Raw genomic sequence first — 17336 nt, 5'->3', positions numbered from 1 at the left:
GGGGGACGGGGGACGGGGGGGGCACCGGCGTCTTCAGACTACAGCTCATGTGACAAAAGCTGAGTGTGGTCAGCCAGACCATCGGTCCAGCAGTAAGCGGCGTAGCACAGTTGTGAGGTCGCCCTCTGTTAGCGCACACAGTGACTACAGATGGGGGACAAATTAAAAGGACACAAAAAACGAAAATCAAGTGTTTAAGTCAGGTGTCGGGCCACCACGAGCTGCCAGAACAGCTTGAATGCACTTTGGCAAAGATTCTCAAAGTCTCTGAAACCTAGCCTGATAATCAGACTGAACCGCCAATGTGCTTCACCTCCTTTATTCAACCTGACATCGTGTTCATGTTAGCCCCACCGTCTAGATCTGAGGAGGGACATTTTTGTTTGTTTTTGCCTGGACACAATCAGTAGCGAGTGACGCATCCATCGCCCTGACGTCAGTTTGAGTTTACACTGCGGTAGAAATATTCAGGTGTAGTCAACAAAATGCTCATTTATCAAAGAAATATGTCAAATTAGTTCTGTAAGTTGACTTACAACAAGTACTACTACATCTGTGTCAACCTTATCCACACTTCTCGCCATTTTTCTGCAGTACATTTTCAGTAATTCATATTGGTGGCTTGCTAAACTATTTAAAAACCTACTGGGGAGATAAAAATAATCTTTGAAAATATGCAAACTTATCTGGTGATTTTATGACGATGGTCATTTTAATTGTAACATCTGTCTGTAAGACATAGTACTGTCTGTATGAAAGTGTCAAAATCAACATCAAACACGGTGTCAAAGGTGCGAGATTGGGAGTGTTTACCTGAAGGGGAACCGGAGTACGGGTGCTACGCTTTCAAGACGAGTCCCGTTGGTCATGGGGCACGATCACATGCAGGAACATGACCCGGACCGGCTTCATCTACAAAGCAAGAAGAAGCTTCATTCATTCTCTGCTCAGGCAGACATTTCTCCACTATATCTTCAAACAGATACACGTTGTTTTTTTTGCTGCTGTATTAATGCTCTGAACGTCTTATATTGATCCTTTACTTTAGTACCGTTTTAGTATCAAACGCTCTCCAGAGGGATCATTTCTATTCGTGAACGAACAGCTTTTCACTCATTACGTACCCAAACATGTGGCACTAGAAACACATTCAACATACTGAGGAAGACATGCATGGTAGAAGTCACTGTTGGAATATCAGGATTATTACAGTTCTTATTAGATGTGTATGTAAAAAGCTTTAGATAATAGTCAGTGTGACCAAAGAGGGATACTTAGGACGCTGTAGCTTGGTGTATTTGAAAGACGGATGATTGCAGAGTGAGTTGTGCCTCAACTAAAACAGACTTAATAGCCAGGCCTCGTTATACTTATTACTGTCCTTCTGTCTCTCTACCTAATTTTCTGTCTTTATTTCTGTCTCTCTCACACACGTGCACATATACAAATAAACACTCTCTCGCACACACACACACACACACACACACACACATCCCCTCGCTCGTTGTTGACCGAGAGCAAATGAAAGCAGGCAGACCCAGAGAATGGATGAGGCTGTGGCCATAGTGTGAGGAAGGGGAGGAGGCCCCAGTGTGCTGAAATAGCTTAGGCCCCAAAAGAAATGAGATCCAGGCACTTATTTGTCAGGGTGTCTGCCTGCTCTTTCCCCCGTCTCTGCGCTGTGTGAATATGCATGAGGATTTGAGAGGTATAAATAGCGGAGGTGTCCATATTGCCACTGCGTTTTCCATCAGCACAGAGAAAGGCTTTAATGGGCTTATTATGAACCGCATTACATCACCAACGGCAAATTACAAATTCCTCACGGGAGAAGGAAAGGGAGAGCTTACTCTGTGGCAAAGTTTATGCAGCTGACAGGTCACATGGCCCCACGTTTTGGTCCAATGGGTACCATTTAATAGCTGTAGTGTATTACTTGTTTGTCTCCCTAATGAACATTTCTTACATCTTGATCATAAGATTATTGCTGAAAACATACACCTCACTCTAAAATGCATTGGTAATATAACTACATGTCAGTTGAGGCCAGTTTTAATGCAAAGAGTAATTTCACCCAAATTAAAATGTCATGTTTTGTGACATCCATCCCTGAGATTTCTGCCTCCACTCCAAATCAATGGAGGTGGGAGGAGGTGAAAGAAAAAGTCTCAGCTTGGCTTGATGAGTCAACTTTTCAACGGGATGCCTGTGTGACAAACTAGGGCTGAGGAGTTTGAAAGACATTTACTGAGCATAAAGGGTCCAATGAATTACGCTCTCCAGCTGTATTATGGGAAATAACACATATCATACATCAAATATCAAATATCACAGCCCTCTGCTGCTTTGATTTCCTCTAATCTGTCTCTCGCAAGTCCACTAAATCAACAGAAGAGCAACACTATATCGCAGAAGTGCGTGAACCTAAAGTTGTAGCAACATAACAGTGATAAAACTAGAAACGTGCTCTCAGTAAAGAGCAGATCTCCCTCAGGTATGGCCTCTGCTACCCACTGCTAACAGCTAACTTGCTCTCCTCCCTACATGAGAAGACACGCTCCGTTGTAGTCAGCGCTCGGTTCAGTTTGTCATTTGCCAAGCGATGGCTACACATACATACATACATATCTACGTGTATATACATACACGCAATCGCAAGGTGTCTAAATCAAAAGAGAGACAATTCGTTATCCATCGCAGGAACAAGAGGCAGTTTGTTGATCACATGTGGCCCAATACCGGCCAGTAGCGGTCAATAGAAAACCGTCAACGAAAGTGTGGATCACTGGTCCTTGAGCATGCAGTCATGAAACATTAAGCCGATGGGTCCAGTAGTATGTGAGATTAGGTGAGGACAGACTGACACACGCACACACTCGTACGTACACGCACGCACACACGACCGAATGCGTAATCTCCTGGTGGAGATAACAAAAATCCACTCGAAACTCAACAGCAGTTTTACGTTTGCTGGTACCTGTGTTTTGACTCTTGTTGGCGAATCCGATCCCCCTGTGCGATTCTGAATACAACCTTTGCTTATCGTATTTAAATTTGTTTAGCAGCGTGCACCCTGGCCCACTTCCAACCACAGTTCCTGATGGGGATTCACTCAGTCAGACTTCTGCTCCACTTTCTCCTTACAGTTCTGTCTTTGACCCACTTTGATTCATCTCAGGCTCCTCAGCGTCCCATTAGAACCACATCTGAAACAAAAACTGAAGGAAATACGGACGTATAAGCGACACATTCCATCCCTTGGGGGAATGAAGGGACGAGCGCGAGGTTGCGTCACCAGAGGATGGCAACTACATGGTAAACGGTGCATTCAAGAAGAGCACGGAAGGTCAGAAGCAGAAGCGCTCCCTGTATGGCTGAAGAGAACGAGTACAGCCGTGAGAGATTAACACGGGAGATACAGCCAGAGTCAGTGTAGGAGAGAAAGAGAGAAAGGAACGTTGAGGAGGGTGGGCAAGGAGGAGATGAAGCAGTGATCTCATGATAAGCCTGATAGAAAGAGGGCTCAGAGTCCTCCCAGGGAGCAGGTCGAAGGGAGAGAGGTGGATGGATGCGGCAGACGGCACATCGGGCACCCCTGCCACCAGCGGGACCTCGGCACCGGCAGGGGCGCCTGCAGCCGGGAAGGTGCCAGCGCAGATGCAGATGAACGAGCGTCGGCGAGAAACAATTGGGCAGGGGGCAACGGGATGGGCATGAGGGGAGGCAGATAGAAAGGAGAGAGGGAGCGAGGGAGAGGGTTCCATCCCTGCTGCTCTTTATCTCAGCCATTGATCGTGGCGTGTGTGCATTGATCCAAGTCGACCATCTGCTAGAGTTAGATAAGCGTGCGAGGGCCTGGGCATTGTGCTGTCACTCATGGAGTGTGCACTAAGAGAGGGAGAGAGAATGAGCGAGATGGAGGGAGAGCGAGATAGAGAAAAAAGGGAGTGGTGATGTTGAGGAAGGAGGGGTACTTTGGCTGCAGGGAATTATGGGGGCAGGATTAGCCTCCTCACTTGCAGGAAACAGAATTTTAAACGGCTGTCTCCTGGCTCCCTCACACACACACACACACACACACACACACACACACACACACACACACACACACACCACCCCCCTGTGTGTCGTCTCTCCCTGCCCCCGCCCTGACTCCTCACACACTCTCTGTTACAGTGAACTTCATCAGAGCAGCTCCAGTGTGTGTGTGTGTGTGTGTGTGTGTGTGTGTGTGTGTGTGTGTGTGTGGTGTGTGTGTGTGTGTGTGTGTGTGTGCATACCCCCAGAGGCCACACAGTGGATTGTCTCGATGACTTCAGTGGCCTTGAGCTCCGGCCCTCGACTGCTTTCTCCCTCCTCTTGCCTTAGTGGCTCCAACCATCATAAGAAAGGGAACCCCATTTCATTGAGATGTCTCATATCACATCCTCATCATCATCATCATCATCATTCTTTTAAGTTCGTTTTTTTGGGAGATTTCTGATGCAATTCGGTTTCTAGAGATGACTCAAAAGACATCCAATTTGGTCCAAAATCATGAATCACTACAGCCTGATTACAAAGGCACACAACCAGTCTGTCCCATGTGAAAATATTCAAGTAGGCAACTCTTGTTTAAGGAGCCTGAAATGAGATTCACATTTTGTTGATGATTTCTTTAAAAAAAAAAAATCACTTTTGATCCTCCAGTAAAGAGAGCCCCTTGGAAGCCCCAATCCCCACTTTTTTTTTTCCTGTTTGTTCACATTTGGCTGCCTTTTTGTTTTACTGGCTAATCCAGCAGGATTTAGAAAGAAACAATATGGTGTATCACAGTCGGTATTTGTGTACAACGGTAAGCCCATGTGCATTCGGCTGAGTGGCACCTGTCCCCTTCCCCCTGGCTTGTAGTCTTTCTAGAAAATGGGGAAAAAAAAAAAAAAATACGGAGGATTCGGGGGAAACATTTTTGGTTGCCAAGGAGACCTATAAAAGAGCAACTGCAGCAGCAGCAGCAGCAGCATCATCAGGGCCCGACCTGAGGGGGAGAGTGGCAGCAGAGGGAGCGTGTGTTCTCGCAGCGACGGAGCCAACCGTGCCCCCACCCCTCGCCCCCCACCCTCGCCCCAGAGCTCACCCCTATCTTCTGTGCAACTGTCTTTAAGTCTATTCTGCTCTGTTGTTGCAACTTTTTCTTTGCTCCATTTTCCTCTTTAGAATTTGCACATTGGGGTCCAACGCACAAGACCGCTGCTTTGTGGGAGGTGGGGGGTGGGTGGGGGGGGGGGGGGGGGGGGGGGTGGGGGGGGGGGGGGTGGGGGGGGGGGGGGGTTTGATGTGTAAGGCGAAAGTGGTTATGGAGGGATTAGTGTGGCGGTTGGATCATCTTACAGCCGCCGACCCCCCACCAGACTCGTGGACAATGGGGATTAAAACTTCTCTTATTCTACGGCCCCAAACGGCAGGATGACAAAGACAGTATTCCTCGGGGTCTTTTAACACCGGGCTGCACAGCTGAAGTTGTGGACAGGGTGGGGGGGTTGGGGGTCTGGGCAGGGGTCTTATACAGAAAATTAATCCTATGGAATTTTCTCCTCATTGCAAATGGAGATTTGTAGCTTTTGCCTTGCTATCTTGGCCAATCCCACATAACGCATCAGTGTCACTCAATTAGAGGATAACAGCATCCGGTGGAGTGAATGTTTATATCTGAGGCACCCAGGGGCCAGACACAGCTGATACGCATCTACATCCACGAGCAGCGGCTTCAAAGGAAGGTGTCAATGGCTCATTTGGAATAGATGTGATAGATTCATTATATTTCACTTACACTGGCGTGACACACAACGCAGCTAGGCAACAGTCACCGCGTCTGAAAACACGAACAGGCCTCGATTTCTTTCCTCATCATTTCACTCAGCGGGTGCAGTGAGTGTGATTCTCTGCGCGGGGGGGGGGGGGGGGGAGCGAAGGTGTTTCTCATCTGAAATTGACCATTAAACATGATGTTATGTATTGTGCCTGCTAGGTCATCTGAATCAATGTGAATGTCAATTACCTGACTATTATAACCTGCCCGCCGCTCTACGGCGCCAAGCGCAAGTCAACAAAAGGCTACTTCTAGGTTCATTTATGCCGGTGTCTAAAATCACTCTGCCCATCATCACACTGCATTGTGTTGTTGTTGTTGTTGTTGTTTGGCTTTATCCCACCAGAGAAAACTCACAATGTCACTCCGTTCCCTTTCACTGATGAATGGAGAAATGCAATGTCGTCTTTGGGGGGGTTGACAGCTAGCAATTTCCAACAACAAATGACAAACTACCCCCTCCTCCAACCGGGCGTGTGGCAAAATTGTTTCTCTAATAAAAATTTTTTTAAAAAAAGCATCTTTTGATTGTGAGGGTGGGGATATTTTAAATATATGCATATTATCTTTCTCTCTTTCACCCTAGCCTCTCTCACCCCCTCCCCCCTCTCTCCTCTCTCTCCCTCTCTCTCTCTCCCTCTCTCTCTTACGCCCTCTTCTCCCCTCTCTGTCTCTTGCTCTCTCGCTCCCCCTCTCTCTCTTTGCAGTAAATAAAAGATTAAAATGACTGTTCTAAAAACACCGACTGGTCACCAGAAGATAATTGTTTCAGCTTTGTTTACTGTGCGTGAATGTTTTCTCCCTTTTTAGTCCTTTTTTCTTTTTCATTGTGTCCATAATTAAAATTCCTTTATTTTCAAAGTAGTTCTAAAAGAGGGAGCTAAATTGCCTTTTCTGTGTTTATGTTGTCATTGGCCCACTGTCGGGAAGGGTAGAGGAGGGGGAGAACGGGAGACAGCAGCAATGTCCTTGGGCTGAATGGAAGATCAACTTTTAGTGTATAGTAAATGGCATTTACACCACAAATATGTGTGTGTGTGTGTGCGTGCGTGCGTGCGTGCGTGCGTGCGTGCGTGTGTGTGTGTGCATGGCATGCAACTAAGTTAATGTGTTTTCTTTTGCATATGTACATTCAGAGGTGCACATCTGCTGCGATCAGACATTGTGTGTCTCATTTTAATGCTAAGATTTACCAAAAAAAAAGAATCGAATCTCACTTTGTGCTCCAGAAGTAAATTCCCACCTGTCTTCTGTGAGGAGGTGCGTGCCGGGTGGGCTAATCTAATATCTTCAAATTGGTCGTTATACGCAATCGAGGTGTTGATGGATCCCCAACAACAACAACAGTATGTAAATGTGAGTGAAAATTACAAGAGCCACTCTAACACCTTGTAATGAACCCAGCGTCTCCTTTAAAAAAAAAAAAAAAACACACACACTGCACAAACACTGACCTGAAACATGCTTATGTGGCACCAGGCGCCAGAAATGAATTTCCGGAAGCCTGACTTTCATGCACATTGATGAAGCCACAGTGTAGTTCCAGTTCGCCTCCCTCAACCAGGCTTTACGTCTACACCTCCTCCTCCTCCTCCTCCTTTTTCCTAGAGCGATGTCAGAACTGAGAACACATTTGATGATCAGGGAACTCATTAGAAAAAGGTGACAATGAGTTTCACAACTCCACCAGAATTTCCACACAGCCAATTTTCCACATCTCCCTTTGCCACCCGGAGCACGGCCGGGGAGGCCTGACGTGGGCTGCCTTTGAATGATGACGAGACTCCTGGAGGGAGAGATTGGACGGCCTTTTTGCCCCCTGATTCAAGCCAGCAAGGGCAAGAAACGACACCACATTATAAGCCCTCATATATATAACTCACCCACGGTGACCAGGAATGTTCACGCATACATACACTTCACACAGATACAGAAACATATAGCCCAAGCTCCACTATATACGATCACAGTCCCCTCGCCCCTGCTCGCAGTGCTATCCCTCTTCTGCTTAGCCAGGCGCCCGTAATTGAATCTCAGGTTGGGATTAATTCTAGGAGCTGCACTTGACTCGGTCAAAAACAACCATTACAGAGAGGCAATGTATTTTTTTTACACAGCACTTCACATTGATTAGGCAATGTGCAGCGATGAGAGATGCATTGGATTCTAGATGACTGTCATTTGCATTAAATGAGGGGTTTGCCGCATCCAGTGGAGAGGGGGCTGCCTGACACCGAGCGGAACAGACTGAATAGCACTTTCCATAATGTACTGAGAGCTACACACACACACACACACACACACACACACACACACACCTGCACGCGCTAGTGCATGCACAAACACAAGCCTGCACACACGTTTGTATTCATATAAACATACCAACTCTACCTGCCACGCACACAAACACAGCTGGTCATATTGTATCGTTCAACTTCATACAATCAGAGACTTGTGACTAAGATCCGCACTGTTTTGGCTAAAGATGGGCGGAGTTTACATCTTAAGAACAGCTGATTAAAACGACACGATCACAGTATCTCCAAATGTAACTCTGTTGTCATTCCAAGGAGGAGCTCGATGAAATGCGGCGTGATCTCAGGGGAGCTAGTGGTCCACAGAAAGCTGAGGCCTGTTTCATTGCAGGGTGAAAAGAAGAAGAGGGGTGAGATGATGGAGGGGAAGGCAGAAGTGGTTGGCGAGGAGGTTGGAGGGAGGGGGGTGTGTGGGGGGTGTGTGTGTGGGGGGGGGGGGACTGAAAAAGGCCCTCTTTGAGTTTTGAATGAGAGCAGAAGAACGTTTTTCTTGCCTCCTCCCGTCGTGCTGTCAAACTCGATCAGCACTGAGGAGCAGTGACGCTGCTCGCCTCCCAGACTCCCCCTCTGCACAATGGAGTCTGCGAGGACCCACCATGCATTTCACATTCAATTTAGCCCTCCCCGGGACATGGCTGTCAGGGTCAGCATCGGCGGTATGAGACAAGGCTGGGGGTGGAGGCCAATGTCTTGGACTGTGGCAGGTTTCGAGGGGAGGCGGGGCGTAATGACAATGCTGATGGGTTTGGGCTCGCAGTCGAGAGAAGGGGTGCTGGTGCTGGTCAGGTTGGAGGGAGGTCGGCGGGGACAGAAGATCCAAGGAGAATGGACAGGAGATTTGGGGTGAAAATGGGGGTGATGGAGGGTGGCCTCTTCCCAATAATAAAAAAACTCCAAAAGAAAGGTCTGGCCAGGGCCTTTATTCGATGGAGCTTATGCTGCTTTCCATGGGGTCTTCAATGGGAGCTGGGAGACTGTTACTCTGCCGAAGCCCATTAGCCAGCATTAGGAGCGTCCACACATCCGCACAAGGAGATTTGAGACAAACCCTAAACAGCCCACAATAACGCGAGGTACAAGCCTTGAGCCTTAAGACCTCGGCTTGGCCCAAAAGGGCCTTGAATAGACGCGCCCCAAATCATGTTGTTGAACAAATCAGGTATTAAGGAGAGAGGAGTTTGTCCGAATTTACTTTCCCTAAAGACTTTAGTTAAGCTAGTTACTGCGGAGCTTTAGTTAGGCGTCGGGTTGCTTGTGTGTGATTGTGCATGTGTGAGGGGCCATCATTCTTCAGACGTCTTACACTATGACACCCTAAACCCCCCCCCACCCCCCACCCTGCAACATAAAGCCTTCCATCTCTACCCCCTCTTACATCAAAACACAGCCACAACTGAAGCCTAAATTCACCCACTCCAAACAATGGGCTGCTATTGGCAATTAAATGGCATTTGGCAATCCAGGGTGCAAGTTAATGGTATTACTGTTGCAATTCTTCTCCTGAATGGCAAAAAGGATTCCCCTCTCCACCAATAAAGCCCTACTCACTGTCTTACCAGCATTACATAGCTTACCTTAGGCTTATGATTCACGGCCTTCCGATTACCATTTGAATATTTCCTTTTTTTTTTTTTTTTTTTGCCGAAGCTCTGGCAGATGTAGTTTTAGGCGCTGCTGGGCCTCCAGCTATTCATGGGTCGAGGAGGCCGGGCTGTCGTCACCCATCGCAGGCCTGTCCTTCACGCCGGCCCGTCACTGGACAGCCACCCAGGTAGATACGCTGCACTCCTTCACTCACGTTGCTGTTTGGATTTGTCACTCACACCCTATAGAAACTTTGAGCATAAAGACGACTGGTTTAAAATGCACCAGTAGCTTTTACTGGACGCTCTAAATGCTTTCAGGTGTGACAGATGCTTGTTCAATTAATTAAAAAGTAGTTATTGACTCATGAAAGCCTTTTTTTATTTTCACCTTTATGCTATTAGAATTAGTCAGATTTTCCCCCTACGATTTTCTGTTGCGACGTGGAAAAGGCAGAAATAAGAGGAGACATTTTTATTCCTCTTCAGCGGTTAAATAATTTGCCTCCAATAGGTCTCCCATTTCTCTCTTTCTCCACATCTCTTGTTTGTCCAGAGATCTGCTTTGGCAGGCGCCTTTTCTAAGGACAAGATGCTTTGAGAGGAATATGAAAAGGCAGATTTAAAGGTGACGGCTGGTCAGAGGGGAGAGTGAGAGAGAGAGAGAGAGAGAGAGAGAGAGACTGGTTATCACAGCTATGCGACTACATTTAGAAACCCCCCCCCCCCACCCCCCCTCTTCACCCTTAGCTGAAATGAACAAGAGGGGGAAACGGTGCAATTGAACAAAGTCACAGCGAGAAAGGTCTGCTCCTTACAAAGATGAATGAAATGATGAAAGGACCCCGAAAAAAAGCTCAGGGGCAAATATCTAATGTATTTCTCTACTGCTTTACTCATTCACACCTTTATTCTGCTTTCACAATGTGAAGTGAGCCTGAAACTTTATGGCATAGATACCGCCAAACCTCAAATTCATGTGCGCTGAAATATAATCCCCCCCCCCTCCCCCTACTTCAATATGGCCATTTTGTTGTAGGGCCCAATTAAATAACGATTCCCATTGAAGGAGCGGGGCCGGTGGCAGGCCAAGGACTACACATAGGCAGGGCTCGGAGATCGGTGGAGGGTTTGTTTATAGATTTGGTTCCCACAAGCACTAGAGGGGCTCCCTTAACTTGACAGACCAAACAGATCAGGCGGAGAACAGAGCAAGCCCTGTCAATAGTGAGGATTATGGGAACGGCTGTTTGGCCTCCAACCATTTTGCCCGCCAGAAGACACAAGAGGGCTCCAGCTTGATTCAGTTCCACTCTTATTGTCAAGTGTCTCTGGCGCTAACATGCCCAGGCGCTAGCAGACAGACTGACAGAGATTTGGCGATTGACCTGCTGTCCTTTTTTTTTTTTTTTTGCCTTATTTACATGAACATTTGAATAAGCAGTAGAGGACCATGTGCTCAATTAATCAATTTCAGACGTATCTTTTAAAAAACGTGCCATGACATTGACTTTACATGAAATGTCATCACACCAGCTCACTGGGAGCCTGTTCTCCTTCATGCTTTGTTAACTTACATTAATGTAAAGAAAAAGTGTACGCAGTCATGCTCCCTGCCTGCCGATAAAACGTAATAACTGCTCTTACTCTAATTTGTGCATTCACTGGGCTGCGGGAAGATGGCGTCTCACCGGCATTGTTCAGTTCCTCTGGGACCTGACTGGTATTGCAGTACAGTTTAAGCCATTTCAGCCACAGCTATGATCTTAATTAGCTACACCTAAAGCCCATCTCTTCCCCCAGACAAGTCTAATTAAGCGCAGCGCCTTTCCCCCAGCCGGAGCCCTTCTGCTCGCTAAAAAGGGAACCCGCGATCTCTTGTCCGAAGATTACAACCTGGGACACATCACAAGCAATCATCTTCCACCCACAGCCCCAAAAACCTCGAACGCTGCCGCCGCCCACCGATGCTTTTTTTTTCCATGAAAAGGCACAATACCGTTCCCTCACTAATTTGCAGTGTGTGTGTGTGTGTGTGTGTGTGTGTGTGTGTGTGTATTAAAAAAAGCCTCTTCACCCAAGTCAAAGAGGAAGAGAATCCCTCTCACAGGAGTCTTAATAAGTCCAGGGCACAGAGGCGAACTGTGCAGCAAAAAGCAGTCGTTCCTTTGTGCGTGGCAGCGGTCGTTCAAGCTAAACGGCTTGTTATTAGTAGATGTGTGTGTGTGGGGGGGGTATCTTTTCTGCATTAGCTTCGAGCAGCGACTCTTGTGAGCCTCCAACTTTGTGCGAATGCATTTGAAAGGCGCGACTCCTTAATTGGATAGTTCCCTTAACCCTGTGAGAATCTTTGATCCTTATTGTAAACTTTCATTGTTGTCCATCAGTCTTACGGCAGCTACTGCAATTGCTGCGTCTCATCTTAGCATCCTAAACTCCTTAGTGTTAGTATCAGCTCAAGCTCTTAGCGCTGGATAAGCCCTTGCTAATGTCATAATGGTGATGATTTGGCTGAGCCCTCCGGCGTTATGTCAATTCAGCCGAGGGAAGTAAGAGCCACAATTAACAGAAATTAGCTAAATGCTATTGAGTGGTTCTGCGTATTTGAGGGCAGGGCGCTGACCCCAACAACCCCACGCTGTGTTGCCAATCAATTATATTTTCCGCTGCTGCTGCGGGCCAACTTTATGATTGTGAGCATCAGGCACAACCATTCAGTCAATTATTCAAGTAGCTGTTTGCGATAATCTCCGGAGTTTGAACACTTTTTTTGCCTCGTCATCAGTTCACCCTGAACAGATGCGAGTACACTTTTATAGAAATGTCTAAATGTCACTGAATGATGCACTCTTTGTCTCCATAATTGCATGAATGTCAGTGCGTGAGACGTAAATGTATGCTATTGAGTAAAGGGAACATTTTAATGCTTCGAGGCGAATGATTTCAATATTAAAGTATTAATAGAAGTGTTGTGGTGGGAGCGCAGTGGAAGGTGTTGTCGGCTCTCGCTCTTGAGTTGAAACAGCTGAAATGACTCGGTGCACTCTCACTTTGAAGTTCCTTAACAGACTTGTGGGTCAGACCTCCTGAGGAGAAAGAAAGACTCAATTCATCAGGGGTGCAATACAAGTGAAAGTAGAATACTCTTCATGTCCAATCACTGGAGGGGGGGGAGGGAGGGAGGGAGGGGGGGGAGGATGCAAGTGTGTGAGGCTGGAAGTGAGACTGCTGCAGGAAAGACGGAGCAGAGCAGAGCTGAGGAGTGTGTGGGGATCTCCTGCGAGGAGGCCAGCCCTGGGTGGTTCTCCCTGAAAGCCTATTTGTGGATGAAAGTGCAGCAGCCCTGGGGTCCACTCGCACAGAGAGACGAGGCCAGTGATTAAAGGGGCGCGAGGGCAGGACGGCCCTTTAATTTGGGGCTGCGGAGAGAAGGGGGTGGGGGTGGGGGGGGGGGGGGCGGCACTGGTGTATCTGTAGCCAGACAATGGCGATTACCTTCCTCTTTATCTGGCGGAGAGGGGGCTTTGAGAGAGCAATCTGAGGAGCGGAGGAAATGGCACGACACAGGATTAGTGGCACAACAGGACGGTAAATTAAATGTTGGAGATGAAAGAATGAGGCTCTGACATGCATCAATAGAGAGCATTTGCTGCATTCTAATAACAGCAGCCGAGGAGAAATACCTGTAGAGATTAGCGCGTGTGTGTGCGTGTGTGTGCGTGTGTGTGTGTGTGTGTGTGTGTGTGTGTGTGTGTGAGTGAGAGGGAGGGAAAGATACACAATCATATGAATGACTTTGGACGTCTTTTGTCATGTGACGTCCCTCAACGAGGAAGCAAACAGGAAGGTTGTGTTTGTGACCATGAACGTTACTCTACTTTAAAGTGTGTCAGAGAGAGGATTGGCTCCGGAACCTCATTATAACTGCACAAACACCAAAATGTACACAACAATCCGTAGTGCAGTACCTCTACCTGGTCAGCTGGGATTCAAGTGTTGCTTTTGCACAGCCATCACTTCATGGAAGCAGTTCTTTGCGACTCCTCTTTCACTTTTTTTCCGCTCCACGGTGACCCCTGAAGGTCGTTTGAACACATGAGAAACAGAAAGAGAGAGTAACGGAAAGTAGAGAATGATACCTATAAAAGGTGAATGAATAAACAAATATACAAATGAGCCAACAAGCACTTTGGCAAATATTCAATAGCTGCTTAATAGCAGCCATTATTTGGAATGGATCGGTTAACTCTTTGGAATTCTTCTGTTTAATCATGTTCAGTGGTTGGATTAATCTTATCATAGGATAATATAATGTATCAGTTTCTATCTTGTCAAAGCTAGGACAAACTAGCATGGGACATAATCACATAAATCTCTTTTTTTTTTTTTAAATTGGCAAATCACTACCATTTACATTTATTCTTTGCACAGGGCTAAGTATAAAAAAAATTGATTTATAAACTTCTTCATGCCAGGTTAATATCTCCGCAATTATGCCATAAATATGATAAACCATAAAGCATTAAGATTGCTTCCAGGATCTTTTCTTTTTTTTTTTGATTTATGAGGATTATGGGAACCCCATATCTCATTTTCATACAGGAGGATTTGGTAATATCATCCGGTCAAATAACTCCCATGGAAATCACCTTTTTACATAACATTTACATGATGTGATGTATTTGAGTGCCATGACTTCAGTATTCAAACAGGAAGTCCAACTCATAAAATCTAAAAAGACATTCTGCACCATTTCCTGGCCTCCTAATTTGAATATGATGTGTGTGAGTGTGGGTATATCTCCATGAGGCTGGCGCCTATCAATACAAATGTTGCACTTGAACACGATCCACAACACCCCGTTGACTCCCACGTGACGCCAAAACTCAGGCGAATTCTCCCGTGCAGCACTCTACCTATAGCCCCCGACGTTACAAAAATAATCCCGCTTTCATAGATTCCTGAGCATGACTGCTCAAATGAGTTGGTATTTCTTACATCATCCGGGGATCAAAGGAAAACCTATCAGAGACTTGATGCAATAATTAAAAGATCAAGCAAAAGTTCTGTCCTGTGTCATCATTAGTGGAAAAAAAAAATCAACACTCACAAACATTCTCATTAGCGTCTAGCATTGTGACTGACAGGTATTACAGATAAATAAAAACAGAGTTATAAAGGGAAAGAAAGAGCAGAAACAAAGTGTCTGATGCACAAGCGACAGGTGACGGGGGTTGAGCGAGAGCAGGTCCCGAACACGAGCAGAAAATGATTCAATCAAAGAGTAGCTTTATCTGTGTTATTACTACACTGGAGCAGGATGATGAAGAGCAGGTTTGCCTTAATCTCAGCCACAATGGAAAGGGAACAAAGGCGTGCTTACGAGCACTATCAGCCACAAATATCAAATCAGCTCGAGCTGCACCTAATCCTGCCAGACAGCATTGTTGATTCAATGAACCTGCGGTCAGAGACACACACACACACACACACACACACACACACACACACACAGCCACGTGTGCACGTGAGGTACACACACTGACGTGCACACATTAGGTGAGAGCTGCAATGAGCCTCATGTTGTCACGTCCTGCACCGGTCCAAACCGCTGTAACTGGCTAAAGACCGGAAGCACATTTATTATTCATACTTTCATTTTGGACATATTATGTAGTTCAGACTAGTGGTAACTTACTTTTCAAGCAGCACTGCTGCATGCAACAACGTATCATTAAAAAAAAAAATTAACTTTACCACTACACCACAGTCTGTTAAACATTATACTCCGACTAAACATCGTACTATTACCTAACAAACGGCTTTCTGTGACACACTTTGTGACCTCTGAACTCGTCGACGACCTCGTCCTCGGGGCCCTGTCCACAGCAACAGCAGCAGCAGTGATGGTGGGAGCGTCCTTGTTCAGGATGGCACTTGGCAGAGGGAAAAGGACACTGGCAACTTCATTATCCCACAATAACAGGCTAATTATTGTGTTTGTTAGCAACAAATCAGAGCACAACAGCCTGCATGTCCCTGTCCTGTTTTGAGCATCTTAATTACTTACCCCCCCCCTCCCCCCACACCCCCATCCTTCTCTCTGTTGCCACTGCTGCTGTTGTTATTTTGCATATAAAAGGCAACAGCTAATTGTCTGGACTATAAATATTCGGCATGCAATTAGCGTCCTGGCCTGCCTCTGCGTTGTGTTATCACCTCGCTGTTTGGAACGCGGTGCAGACCGCACACTCAATTCTCCATATCTAATGGGAGTTTGATAGCAGCGCGGAACCTTTGTTTCTAAGAACAAATGACAGCGAGCGCCTCCCTGTCGTCTCGCCCCTCCACTCGGCTTTGAGGAAAGAACACATCATCATTTGAGCGAGGGCACGCGAGAAGGTTAACGCCCCACAGATTACACCTGTGAAAGGTGTGCTATAAGGAAAGGCGATCTGTATGGCACATTTTAAATACAAAGGCATTTCAAAGACGCATTCAAAAGCAGCATGAAAACATTATAATGCAAAAGAAAGAGGAATATTTATAAAGGATATTAAAAAGTGGTAGGGTCATGTTGTAGCAGCAGTAAAGAGAAGTGCAGCACATGTGAGGGGATTAGGTTAAAGGTCATTTTTTGTTGTGATCTGAGAAAAGACAAAACTGATATTTGAATAGTATGAACAATCGGTCCTTCTGCTCCTTAGTGTTGCAACAAAGAGTGAGTTCACACAGCTCTAGGTGACAACAGAGTCAAGTGGAACACCGCAAATGAAACGTTTCCCACTGGCCTGAAGGGGACAGAAAAAGAGCAAAAAGCATGAGAAAGATGAGGAGGGGCAGAGGTGAAAGAGGAGATAAAACACCCAGCATGCAGACTCTCTCCTCCACCTGACCTGAAGAAACAAAAGAACGAGGGGTCTAGGGGAGAGGTGCAGAAGAGAGACAGCGGGGGGGTGGATGGGTAAGAGAGTCTTCACGGATGACTGCAGCCCAGTTTGAGCTGCTGAAGTGCAGACGTGAACTTCTTTCATCTGCCTTCAGGGTCACTGTCCACGGAGGGAAGGGTCCTGTCATCCTGCTCTCACTTCCCCACGGTGAGCCCCCCAGCTGCTCAAGATTCCCACCCAGCAGAGCCGAGTAGCATCACCCCCGAAGCTGAGAGCGAACTACGTGCAGCAGAGAGTTCAGGCATCACATGACCTGAAGCAGGTTAGAAAGAGGCCTTATTTGCTCTCATTAAGTAGTTCACTTTAGGGCGAGTCAATAATATAGAGGGGGTTCACAATAGGGCCAACATGGATGATTGGATGGAGCACATGGAGTAAAAAAGGAAGACAAAAGCTAAACTGTGCTTTGAGTATAAATGTGGTGACAAGCAAAAATACTAAAGGAAACTCTTGAGACCACCGCCGTTCAAAGTGGGTGAAACCAAAAAATGATCAATGAAAGGCAGAATAAAGCAGGTGGAGGGGGAGGGGGGGGACTGACCCCAGTCTGTGTGGAGAGGCCGACTGAACCCGGAGCCTCGTTAGAGGCAAGATCCTGAGGCTCCTAATTGGGCCGGCCAGGGCCAGGCAGTCTAAGAGA

This window comes from Cebidichthys violaceus, unplaced genomic scaffold, assembly GCF_023349555.1.
Source record: "Cebidichthys violaceus isolate CVI_PGR_0920_01 unplaced genomic scaffold, fCebVio1.0.p SCAF_126, whole genome shotgun sequence".
Taxonomy (NCBI): Eukaryota; Metazoa; Chordata; class Actinopteri; order Perciformes; family Stichaeidae; genus Cebidichthys; species Cebidichthys violaceus.
The sequence above is the reverse complement of the archived record's forward strand: the minus strand, read 5'-3'. Positions refer to the sequence as shown.